Below are 13624 nucleotides of genomic sequence, written 5' to 3'. Positions count from 1 at the left end.
ATGAATAGTATTCCATTATGTATATATACCACATTTCCTTTTTCCATTCATCAGTGGTGGACACAGTTTGATTCCATATCTTTGCTGTCATTAATAGTGCTGTGATAAACATCCACGTGCAGGTATTCCTTTGATACATTGATTTCTTTTTCTTTAGATAAATAGCCAGTAGCAGAATTGGAATCCTAGGATTGTTTGGTAATTCTATTCCTAGTTTTTGAGAAATTTCCACAGTATTTTCTATAGTAGTTGCACTAATTTACATTCCCAGCAATCCAACACTGTTATTCTAATTCCCCAGCTACTCTGCTTGTGGTAAATGAAACAGATAAGCAGCAGCCTGAGAAACCCCATCTTTGCTAAAAATACAAAAATTAGCTGAGCAGGGTGGCAGGCACCTGTAATCCCCGCTAGTTGGGAGGCTGAGGCAGGAGGATTGCTTGAACTTGGGGGGCTGAGGTTGTAGTGAGCCGAGATCACGTCACTTCACTCCAGCCTGGGCGAAAGAACAAAATTTCATCTCAAAAAAGTAAAATTAAAAATAAAATTAAGCAGTTAAACAAACCCGTTAAGAATTAAAAATATATATTAAAAAGAATTATAAATATAAGTAAGTATCAGCAGGTCATATAGTCATAATTACAAAATTTACCAGATACAGGCAAATTACTCACCTGATTTGGGCCTTCATTTTTCTACTTGTAAAGTAGGTACAGTAGAAGATGTACCTCATCATTTTGTACATGAGGATTAAATAAACCAAAGTGAATAAGCTCTTAGAATGGCCTGGCACCTAGTAAATATCGGGTGTTTGCTTCTTTTACTACCATTGTTATCAATTTGACACTGAGATAAGAGCTAACACAGAAAGTGAGAGCCATTGTTGTGGTACATCTGCAGAAGTTATTTGTGTTCTCCAAGCCCTTCCAGAGTTCTTCTGGGACCGTACATAAGAATCCTGAGGTTGAGTTCCTACCGTCTGGCCTCAAGATCTGTGGTTCTTCACTGAGCTTCAGCTAACAGTACATCTGGGTCTTCATGTAAATCCAGGATACCTTATATGGGACTGAGCAATTTAGATTTGAAATCCTAAGTGTGGAGCAAATATTACCACATCAGTTAGGAATGGAAACTGTTCTTTCGGGAGAGATACCAGGATCTCTCTTCCCCAGGAAGATGAGCTGAGAGAGCAACGCAGAGATCTCGCTCTGTGCAGCTACTAGCACTGGCCCGTGTCACCTGGTTCTTCAGGGTAAGCTTTAATTGTTGTCCAGTTTCATGAGCTTTCAGTCTCTATGCTATTGTGAGCAAATTGTGTTAAGAGCCACTAGAGACACACAATGACAGCTGGCACACTGATATACTGTAGGGGTCACTGCTGTAGATCAAGGCTTTCTGGGATGTGTACAGGGTAGAAACCCTCAGCCTCAGGTGCTCATCCACGTAGGTTTGGATTCAATCTGCATGTATCTCAGGGTAGTAGCAAGGAATATCCTGCCTCCTACTGCTTCTAGACACCTGCTGAACCCATTTTAGAAGGCTTTTGGCTGGGCATGGTGGCTCACGCCCATAATCCCAGGACTTTGGGAGGCTAAGGTGGGTAGATCAAGAGGTCAGGAGTTCAAGACCAGCTTGGCCAAGATGCTGAAACCCTGTCTCTAGTAAAAATACGAAAATTATCTAGGCATGGTGACAGGCACCTGTAATCTCAGCTACTCGGGAGGCTGAGGCAGAGAATTGCTTGAACCTGGAGGCTGAGGTTGCAGTCAGCCGAGATCACTCCACTCCAGCCTGGGTGACAGAGAAAGACTCTGTTTCAAGGGGAAAAAAAAAACCAGGCTTTCCCAGCCCTTTTGGGGAGTTCCCAGGGCAGGTGGGAGGGAGGTGGTGACCATGGGGGGCTGGGCAGCCATCAGACCTAGGATGGAGTGGTGCCCCATCTAGATTTGCGCCTCCCAAAGTGGTACTCAAGGCTAGGCCAGAGGGAAATGGATGTGCCTGGCTTGCACTTTGACCAGCATCCCTCTCCTCCCCTTCCTCCCCCTTCATACTATGTTAAAAAGAGTGGTGTTCTTCAGTCACAGACCAATTGGGATTGCGGTACTTTCTGAAAGTGTGCAGCATTTGAACCTTGAGTGTGTAAGTCTAAGTATTGTAAAACATGTTTTTATATTTTAAAAACCCTTAAAGGTAGTTTTATTTTATTGAGCATCAGAAACTATCTACATATTCATAAAGAATGCTTGATTAAAAGATGATATCTTCCAGAGCACCTGAAATTTCAGTGTAGCCACACTAATTTGGAATCAGCCTATTAGATATCTCTTTGAAACTAACAGTAACACCCGTTATATTCATAAGTACTAAGAAATTCTAAGGAAAGTGTATGTATACACATATCCATCATATACATATTCATAATGAGGGTGTACATATGATTATATACCATAAATATATATGTTTGTTACTTGCCTTTTTTTCTATAAAAATAATTTTATTCTTGCCTAGTATTTACTCCAGAGGAAAGCATGTATTTAAGGATTAGGCTAATGTTTAAAGGTTTTTGAGAAAGATGCAACCCTGAAATATTATCTGATTAGAACATATATTGGTAGTTCTGCAGTTGGCCTTTGGCTTTATTTCAGTATTGGTTAGTGTTCTACTGCTTGCTGGGTTTGAAAACCTATCTGAAAAAGACATATCTTTTTGATCATTAAGATCATTAAATTTATTTGCACGTTATTGTTGCAGCTGTTAAATGAGAAATTTAATTTTCTCTCCTTAATTCAGTTTGGCTTTTCTGATATGTTACTCTTCTCTCCTTGAAGCAAGTGCTGTTTGCCCATCTTCCTTACTCCAGTGCCTGTCACATAAAAGGGCTTAGTGCACGTTTTCTGAAGTAATGGCTTATCACATGCATGGTCAGTGTCTCTAACTCTTGCTTCTCAGTGTTAGTTTGGAGCCTGAGAAATAATGATAGCTTTGGAAAAGTAAATTTAGAAGTCAGAAATCATTAAAATGCATATAAATATCCCAAAGTAAGGTTTTCATGTGATTCTACCACAGGGCTTATTGATCTTTTCTCATCTTTAGGATTTATTTCTAGGTGCCCAACAGAAGCTACCACAACTAGAATGCTTGCTAACTCCCACTTTTTCATTATACTTCTGCTAAGTTGAAGAGTCCCCTCCTCTTAGAAACAGAAAAGACTATGCTATATATTGGAATTTCCAAAAGCCACCAAACACCAGTGATACACCACAGATGGGTGTCCATGAGAGTGGAATTAGCACTACTCCCTTCATTGTGGCTGCTGCGTCATCACTAGTGTACTGCAACCCCTGCCAGGGCAGGACAGGGGCAGATGAGTGCCAACTGGATTCCAGTTCCGTCTGCAGACATGAATGGTAATGCTCTACCACCAGGAATAGACCATGTCCGTTCAAGGCCACAGTGTCCTCTTCTGTCATTACAGCAACACCACCCAAACTCCCCAGAGCTCTAAGTGATGGAATAAAATCTTTTGGGTCAATAGGAAACTTGATAGAAACTCTAGCATAGGAAAAGGTTAACACGGATACTTCAACAATATCAGGAGGCTGTGTTCAAAGTATTAGCAACTGGAAGTTACTGTTCAACCACATTCCAATACTGCTTGCAAGTTCAGTAGAAATTAGGAAACAAATAACCATCAGAAAGAGAAAATTAGGTGACTCATGGTCACAAGCCCTCTCCCCACTCAGGACTAGGGGGCAAACACTTGGCAACTCAAGAGAGGAAATTAGATGACTCATGGTCATAAGCCCTCTCCCCACACAGGACTAGGGGACAAACACTCAGCAACTCAGAATTACTTGGGTATATAAGCCCTGACCAACAACAGCAACCATCTCAGGTCCCCTTCCATGTTGTGGAAGCTTTACTTTTGCTTGCTCAATAAACTGCATTGCTCCTCGCTCTCTCAGTCTGGGAACTCTTGTTTGGAGTTGTAACCCTCACTGTGGGGATAAGGCTCTCTGCTCGATTCTTTGAACAAGGGAAGCCAGGAACATAAGCCTGGAGCCTAAGCTGGGTACGGGGTCATCTTGGACCCAGCAACCACATTTTTGGCAACATAAAGAAACTGAGAAGAACATGAGCAGAACAGCACAACAATGAGTGCACACAAGTCTGATAAAACATGTATACTTAAGGATCTCTCTTTATTTTCTCTAATAGATTAATTCAGGTGGCATGATAACAAAACTGCCATCTACAGTTTGGGACAGGCACAGATGAGAGAGGATGGTGAAATGGGATGTTTTCAAATTTATCCAGTGGGGTAAATGGAGGATCATTTGTTTCACAGTGGCTAAATAAAATAACGTTAGAAGATTAGTTTCAGAGAAAAACAAAACAAAACAAAGCCTCTACTAGGCATGCCTATTATCCGGAAATATCATTGTATATTTACATATTTGCAAAGACTATTATCTGCTGAATTTAAACAGTAAAAACATCAGAAAAGCTAGATAATAGTTTATAAATATCATTGTATATTTACATATTTGCAAAGACTATTATCTGCTGAATTTAAACAGTAAAAACATCAGAAAAGCTAGATAATAGTTTATCTATTGGAAATATTTGCAACAGTTTCTTACATTCATAACATTAGAGCACAAACATATTCCCCTCTTCTTTTTTCTCTTTCGAATTTTCAGTAGAAGGAACAACAATAATAGATTTAGCTTTTATTGGATTAAACTTTAATTTAGATGTCTGAATTATGTATACTTTAGCACTCAAAATGCTACTAAAGTCAAGTCTCTACATTTAATAAATAAATAATCCGGTTTTACTGAGATCCATCTTCCATGATGGTCCAGTTAGGCACTCGCTCATTGTGATTGTTGGTGGAAAATTCCTCCATTTTTGGAGAAACCACAGTTACTGATTAGTTTTAGCTGTTAAGAGCTCTTTCCTCCTCCTCCTCAAGCCTAGACAAGTTTCCACAGATGATATTTTTTTCTGTTTGTCCCCACTCAGAAGTTCTTAATCGCTTCAGGGAATAGGGAAAATGCAGGAGTCCCCTTTGTGTATCACTTGAAATAAATTAAAAGAAAAATTTAAAACTCACATCAGTACAACAGTGACTGTCACAAAGAGAAAGAAACAAATTATAGTGACTAGAAATGACAAGAACTTGGATTTTTCTTATTTTTCAGCATAAAAATTTGAGCTTACAACCTGCAACATCCTATAACAGTAAGATAACTGCCATATAAAAATTGGAAATAGGCAGGGCACGTTGGCTAACGTCTGTAATTCCAGCACTTTGGGAGGCTGAGGTAGGCGGATCATGAGGTCAAGAGATCAAGACCATCCTGGCCAACATGGTGAAACCTCGTCTCTGCCGAAAGTACAAAAATTAGCTTTGTGTGGTGGCACGCCTGTAGTCATAGCTACTCGGGAGGCTGAGGCAGGAGAATCACTTGAAACCGGGAGGCGGAGGTTGCAGTGAGTCGAGATTGTGGCACTGCACTCCAGTTTGGGCAACAGAGCAAGACTCTGATTCAAAAAGAAATGGAAAATAATGCAAATATTAACATGTGATCCCACTAGTTCACTCCATAAGTTTTTTTGGAGGGTAAAAAACATTTACAATTTAAAAAAATCACATCTACTTGAAGAAAATCACAGTCATAAAATAAAGAAGAGGAACACAGGCTCTGCGCTCCACTGAAACATTTTGCAAAATAAGATGAACAACCATTGCTTTACAGCAAAAATGTAATCTCATCAACAAGGTAGGAAAATGAGATTGTCTTTTAAAAGGCCACAGACATACCAGCACAGTGGTGTGAGAATAGGTGTGTGAGCCTGTTTGGTTTCAAAATCTGACTTTTCCACAGAGTTCTTCATGTAATGTTGGTCAGGTTGCTTCATTTTCCTTATCTGTTAAATGGTGATACTTACGGTACCTACTTTATCTTGTTATTATGACACTTTGCGGAGTTAATAATGAGAAGCACTTAGAAAACAGCATAGAATAATGGTGTTTGATAAGACTAAGTTATTGTTACTATTCTTCAATTTCTAATATTCAAAAGAAATATTGTCCTTCACTGAAGAAAAATTGACTTCTTCATTCTTCAAAGCTTCGTTAAATAATAATAAATAATTGATTCCCTTTTCAGTTGGGAAACCAAATTCAGTCAGTCACTTAGAATATTACTATAGAGGAATGCTGGGAAGATGGCCGCCTAAGAACAGCTCAGGACTTCAGCTCCCAGTGAAAGTGCAGAGGGTGAGTGGACGCCGCATTTCCAGACGAACTCTTATTGCCCACAGACCAGGAGATACCCAGGCAGAGGGATCGCCAGCGTCGCAGTCCCAGCCGGTGCGGCTGTTTTGGCCCCCGCAGGGCTGCTGTGACCACACCTTGTTGCTGCGGTTCTCCGTACAAAAGCCACTGGTCTGGGAGCCCTCTTAGCTGGCGAGCAGAGCCCTGAGACGGCAGAATAGCCCATTCATCTGAAATAGCAAGTCAGGCCAGGAGATTCCTAGGCAAAAAATCTGCCAGGAGCCGGCGCCACAGTTCGAGCCGACTCCGTGAGTCCCAGCACGGGGAGATCCCGGCGCCTTTTCAACAAGCGACCGGAACGCGGGGTCGTTCAACTTAAAAGAAAAGACTCTGAGTCAGGGAGCCAGGTGATCAGGCTCGGTTGGTCCCACCCCTCCACCCCCGACAACAACGAAAACAAAAACAGTAATTGAAAACCCTCTGGGTTGAGCCCTTCAAACCAAGCACAGCCGAACCCGGACGGTCCGGCTCCATGGCGGAGGGGCTTCCGCCATTACTGAGACTCTCCACCTCTACGGAGGCAGGCTGCCGTTGCCGAGGCAACGCGCCACAACAGAGAGAGTCTGCCATAACAGAGGCGGGGCCACCATTGCCAAGACAGTTCTAACTACACCCATATAAAAAGGACTACAGGGAAGAGCTCAGGGCAGCTGGGCGGAGCCCACAGCAGCTCAGCAAAGCCCCTGCGGGCAGGCAGTGGCTAGGCGTGCTGCTAGCTGGGCGGGTCCGACCTGAAAGAAAAATCAAAAAAGGCAGTAGTGCAATGGAAACTCATAAAGCTCCAACTCCCTGGGACAGAGACAGACAACAGGTGGATAAACCCACAAAAATGGGAAGAAACCAGCGCAAAAAGGATGAAAACTCCCGAAACCAGAACACCTCTCCTCCTAAAAGGGATCACAACTCCTCAACAGCAAGGGAACCAGACCAGATGGAGAAGGAGGGTGATGAAATGACAGAATCAGACTTCAGAAGGTGGGTAGTAAGAAACTACAATGAGCTAAAAGAACATGTTCTAACCGCAGGCAAAGAAAATAGGAACCTTGAAAAAAGATTGGACGAACTGCTGACGAGAATGGACAGCATAGAGAGGAGTATAAGTGAATTGATGGAGCTGAAAAACGCAACACGAGAACTTCGTGAAGCATGCACAAGCTTCAACAGCCGAATTGACCAAGCAGAAGAAAGGATATCAGAGGTCGAAGATCAACTCAATGAAATAAAAAGAGAAGGCAAGAACAGAGAAAAAAGCGCAAAAAGGAATGAACAAAATCTTCAAGAAATGTGGGACTATGTGAAAAGACCTAATCTACGTCTGATAGGTGTACCTGAATGTGATGAAGAGAATGAATCCAAGCTGGAAAATACTCTTCAGGATATTATCCAGGAAAACTTCCCCAACCTAGCAAGGCAGACCAATATTCAAATCCAGGAAATACAGAGAACACCACAAAGATATTCCTCAAGAAGAGCAACCCCAAGGCACATAATCGTCAGATTCACCAGGGTTGAAATGAAAGAGAAAATGCTAAGGGCAGCCAGAGAGAAAGGTCGGGTTACCCACAAAGGGAAGCCCATTAGACTCACAGCAGATCTCTCAGCAGAAACCCTACAAGCCAGAAGAGATTGGGGGCCAATATTCAACATCCTTAAAGAAAAGAACTTTCAACCCAGAATCTCCTATCCAGCCAAACTAAGCTTCATAAGTGAAGGAAAAATAAAATCCTTTGTGAACAAGCAAGCACTCAGAGATTTCATCACCACCAAACCTGCTCTACAAGAACTCCTGAAAGAGGCTCTACACATATAAAGGAACAACCAGTACCAGCCACTCCAAAAACACACCAAATGGTAAAAAAGCATCAACACAATCAAGAATCTGCATCAACTAACCAACAAAACAGCCAGGTAGCATCAAAATGACAGCATCAAATTCACACATAACAATACTATCCCTAAATGTCAATGGACTAAATGCCCCAATCAAAAGACACAGACTGGCAAATTGGATAAAAAGCCAAAACCCATCAGTGTGCTGTATCCAGGAAACCCATCTTACATGCAAGGATACACAAAGGCTCAAAATAAAGGGATGGAGGAAGATCTACCAAGCAAATGGAGAGCAAAAAAAGGCAAGAGTTGCAATTCTCATCTCTGATAAAATAGACTTTAAAGCAACAAAGATCAAAAGAGACAAAGAAGGACATTACATAATGGTAAAAGGATCACTGCAACAAGAAGAGCTAACGATCCTAAATATATACGCACCCAATACAGGAGCACCCAGATACATAAGGCAAGTTCTTAATGACTTACAAAGAGACTTGGACTCCCACACAATAATAGTGGGAGACTTTAACACCCCATTGTCAATATTAGACAGATCAACCAGACAGAAAATCAACAAGGATATCCAGGACCTGAATACAGACCTGGAACAAGCAAACCTAATAGACATTTACAGAACTCTCCACCCCAAATCCACAGAATATACATTCTTCTCAGCACCACATCACACCTACTCTAAAATTGACCACATAATTGGCAATAAATCACTCCTCAGCAAATGCAAAAGAACAGAAATCATAGCAAACAGTCTCTCAGACCACAGTGCAATCGAGTTAGAACTCAGAATGCAGAAACTAACTCAGAACCGCACAGCTTCATGGAAACGGAACAACTTGCTCTTGAATGTTGACTGGATAAACAATGAAATGAAGGCAGAAATAAAGATGTTCTACGAAACCAATGAGAACGAAGACACAACATACCAGAATCTCTGGGACACATTTAAAGCAGTCTCTAGAGGAAAATATATAGCAATGAGTGCCCACATGAGAAGAAAGGAGAGATCTAAAATTGACACCCTATCATCAAAATTGAAAGAGCTAGAGGAGCAAGATCAAAAAAACTCAAAACCTAGCAGAAGACAGGAAATAACTAAGATCAGAGCAGAACTGAAGGAAATAGAGACACAAAAAACTCTTCAAAAAATCAATAAATCCAGGAGCTGGTTTTTTGAAAAGATCAACAAAATAGACCACTAGCCAGATTAATAAAAAAGAAAAGAGAGAATAACCAAATTGATGCAATAAAAAACGATAAAAGTGATATCACCACAGATTCCACAAAAATCCAAACCATCATCAGAGATTATTACAAACAACTCTATGCACATAAGCTAGTAAACCTGGAAGAAATGGATAAATTCCTGGACACCTGCAACCTCCCAAGCCTAAACCTGGAAGAAGCCGAAACCCTGAATAGACCAATAACATGGTCTGAAGTCGAGGCAGCAATAAAGAGCCTACCACCCAAAAAAAGCCCAGGTCCAGATGGGTTCACAGCTGAATTCTACCAGACATACAAAGAGGAGCTGATACCATTCCTTCTGAAACTATTCCAGACAATCCAAAAAGAGGGAATCCTTCCCAAATCATTTTACGAGACAAACATCATCCTGATACCAAAACCCGGCAGAGACTCAACAAGAAAAGAAAATTTCAGGCCAATATCCATGATGAACATAGATGCAAAAATCTTCAATAAAATACTGGCAAACCGATTGCAACAGCATATCAAAAAGCTCATCCACCATGATCAAGTAGGATTCATCCCGGGGATGCAAGGCTGGTTCAACATATGCAAGTCCATAAATGTAATTCACCACATAAACAGAACCAAAGACAAAAACCACATGATTATCTCGATTGATGCAGAGAAGGCTTTTGACAAAATTCAACAACGCTTTATGCTAAAAACCCTCAATAAACTAGGTATTGACGGAACGTATCTCAAAACAATAAAAGCTATTTACGACAAACCAACAGCCAATATCATACTGAATGGGCAAAAACTGGAAGCATTCCCTTTGAAATCTGGCACTAGACAAGGGTGCCCTCTCTCACCACTCCTATTCAATATAGTACTGGAAGTTCTAGCCAGAGCAATCAGGCAAGAAAAAGAAATAAAGGGTATCCAAATTGGAAAGGAGGAAATCAAACTGTCTCTATTTGCAGATGACATGATTGTATATCTGGAAGACCCCATCATCTCAGCCCAAAATCTCCTGAAACTGATAAACAACTTCAGCAAAGTCTCAGGATACAAAATCAACGTGCAAAAATCACAAGCATTCCTATACACCAATAATAGACTTCAAGAGAGCCAAATCAAGAACGAACTGCCATTCACAATTGCTACAAAGAGAATAAAGTACCTAGGAATACAACTAACAAGGAACGTAAAGGACCTCTTCAAGGAGAACTACAAGCCACTGCTCAACGAAATAAGAGAGGATACAAACAGATGGAGAAACATTCCATGTTCATGGTTAGGAAGAATCAACGTCGTGAAAATGGCCATACTGCCCAAAGTAATTTACAGATTCAACGCTATTCCCATCAAGCTACCAATGACCTTCTTCACAGAACTGGAAAAAGCACCTTAAACTTCATATGGAACCAAAAGAGAGCCCGCATAGCCAAGTCAATTCTAAGCAAAAAGAACAAAGCAGGAGGCATCACACTACCGGACTTCAAACTATACTACAAGGCTACAGTAATCAAAACAGCATGGTACTGGTACCAAAACAGAGATATAGACCAATGGAACAGAACAGAGGCCTCAGAGGAAATACAACATACCCACAACCATCTGATCTTCGACAAACCTGACAAAAACAAGCAATGGGGAAAGGACTCCCTGTTTAATAAATGGTGTTGGGAAAACTGGCTAGCCATGTGCAGAAAGCAGAAACAGGACCCCTTCCTGACACCTTACACCAAAATTAACTCCAGATGGATTAAAGACTTAAACATCAGACCTAATACCATAAAAACCTTAGAAGAAAATCTAGGCAAAACCATTCAGGACATAGGTGTAGGCAAGGACTTCATGACCAAAACGCCAAAAGCAATGGCAACAAAAGCCAAAATAGACAAATGGGACCTAATCAAACTCCACAGCTTCTGCACGGCAAAAGAAACAGTCAGTAGAGTGAATCGGCAACCAACAGAATGGGAAAAAATTTTTGCAGCCTACCCATCTGACAAGGGGCTGATATCCAGAATTTACAAAGAACTAAAGCAGATCTACAAGAAAAAAACAAACAAGCCCATTCAAAAATGGGCGAAGGATATGAACAGATACTTTACAAAAGAAGACATACAGGAGGCCAACAAACATATGAAAAAATGCTCATCATCACTGGTCATCAGAGAAATGCAAATCAAAACCACATTGAGATACCATCTCACACCAGTTAGAATGGCGATCATTAAAAAATCGGGAAACAACAGATGCTGGAGAGGATGTGGAGAAATAGGAACACTTTTACACTGTTGGTGGGAATGTAAATTAATTCAACCATTGTGGAAGACAGTGTGGCGATTCCTCAAGGACCTAAAAATAGAAATCCCATTTGACCCAGCAATCCCATTACTGGGTATATATCCAAAGGATTATAAATCATTCTACTACAAGGACACGTGCACACGAATGTTCATTGCAGCACTGTTTACAATAGCAAAGACCTGGAACCAACCCAAATGCCCAACGATGATAGACTGGATAGGGAAAATGTGGTACATATACACCATGGAATATTATGCAGCCATTAAAAACGATGAGTTCACGTCCTTTGTAGGGACATGGATGAACCTGGAAACCATCATTCTCAGCAAACTGACACAAGAGCAGAAAATCAAACACCATATATTCTCGCTCATAGGCGGGTGTTGAACAATGAGAACACATGGACACAGGGAGGGAAGCACTACACACTGGGGTCCGTTGGGGGGAAATGTGGGATGGGCGGGGGGGTGGGGAGGTGGGAAGAGATAGCATGGGGAGAAATGACAGATACAGGTGAGGGGACGGAAGGCAGCAAAGCACACTGCCATGTGTGTACCTATGCAACAATCTTGCATGTTCATCACATGTACCCCAAAACCTAAAATACAATAAAAAAAAAAAAAAGAATATTACTATAAATTGGCCGGGCGCAGTGGCTCAAGCCTGTAATCCCAGCACTTTGGGAGGCCGAGGCGGGTGGATCACGAGGTCGAGAGATCAAGACCATCCTGGTCAACATGGTGAAACCCTGTCTCTACTAAAAATACAAAAAAACTAGCTGGGCGTGGTGGTGCGTGCCTGTAATCCCAGCTACTCAGGAGGCTGAGGCAGGAGAATTGCCTGAACCCAGGAGGCGGAGGTTGCGGTGAGCCAAGATCGCGCCATTGCACTCCAGCCTGTGTAACAAGAGCGAAACTCCGTCTCAAAAAAAAAAAAAAAAAAAAAGAATATTACTATAAATTGTTCCAGAAGTAAACTCATCCCAAAAAAATGAGGAGATAGTTTTCTGTGATTTATGCTATAGTTTGGAAGAAGGGTACTGTTGGGCCAGGAGTTCCAAGCTGCACTCAGAAAATCTATTCATGCTGACTACAAATATTACCAGTGGGAGGAAAGTCGAGTTTGTTCAATTTCATCACTGATAAATCTATGAGTGAAAACAAATCTGCTTTGATAGCAAGGTCTAGGAATGCTTTTCTTATATGTAGAATGTTCTGGCTTAATTTCGTGCTCTACAGCTTGAGCGTCATTTCTTAAAAAATTTTAATAACTGATGAGGCAGCCAGTGTCCCGGCCTAGAGATTTCTATCTTACTTTGTAAGATAAAATAAGGATTATAATCTTCTCTGTGTAAGGGAAAAAAAGTATTCTTACTAGATCGCCTGTGGTAAGACTTGTGATTGTTTATCCCACCAAATATTTAAGTTTTGAAATTATTTCCTTTCTCTTCCAGGAGAGTATAAAAATTTCCCATGTGACTATTTGTTTTTCTTCAAAATATATTAGCCCATATTTATCACAGCCATGGTCTCTTATGTCAAGGATAGGAGAATGCCATGTACCTCTTAATTTAGCAACACTTTTTGTTCAGGTTTCCAGATAAAGCACAATACAAGTTTTAAATATAAAGAGAACAGGCTGTTTCCCACAAAGCACACTGGTGTTCATAGGATGAGAAACTGACCCCCGTGGTGTTTGATAAGAAAGGAGTTCCTAGCATGAAGATATTTTTAGCACATCTAATGAAACATCAGTTCCATCTACATTTCCTTAACATGTTGTACTAAATTCTCCTGCCAACATTCCAGGATTAGTTTGTTACCCAAAGTGACAAGGAAAAGTCACTTTAGATTTTTCTGTCATCATAGGAGAAAATGAAAAGCAATTACTATTAAATGACCATATGATTCTCTTTCTTTATCA

The sequence above is a fragment of the Saimiri boliviensis genome, chromosome 16, assembly GCF_048565385.1.
Source record: "Saimiri boliviensis isolate mSaiBol1 chromosome 16, mSaiBol1.pri, whole genome shotgun sequence".
Taxonomy (NCBI): domain Eukaryota; kingdom Metazoa; phylum Chordata; class Mammalia; order Primates; family Cebidae; genus Saimiri; species Saimiri boliviensis.
This window is presented reverse-complemented; position numbering follows the sequence as displayed.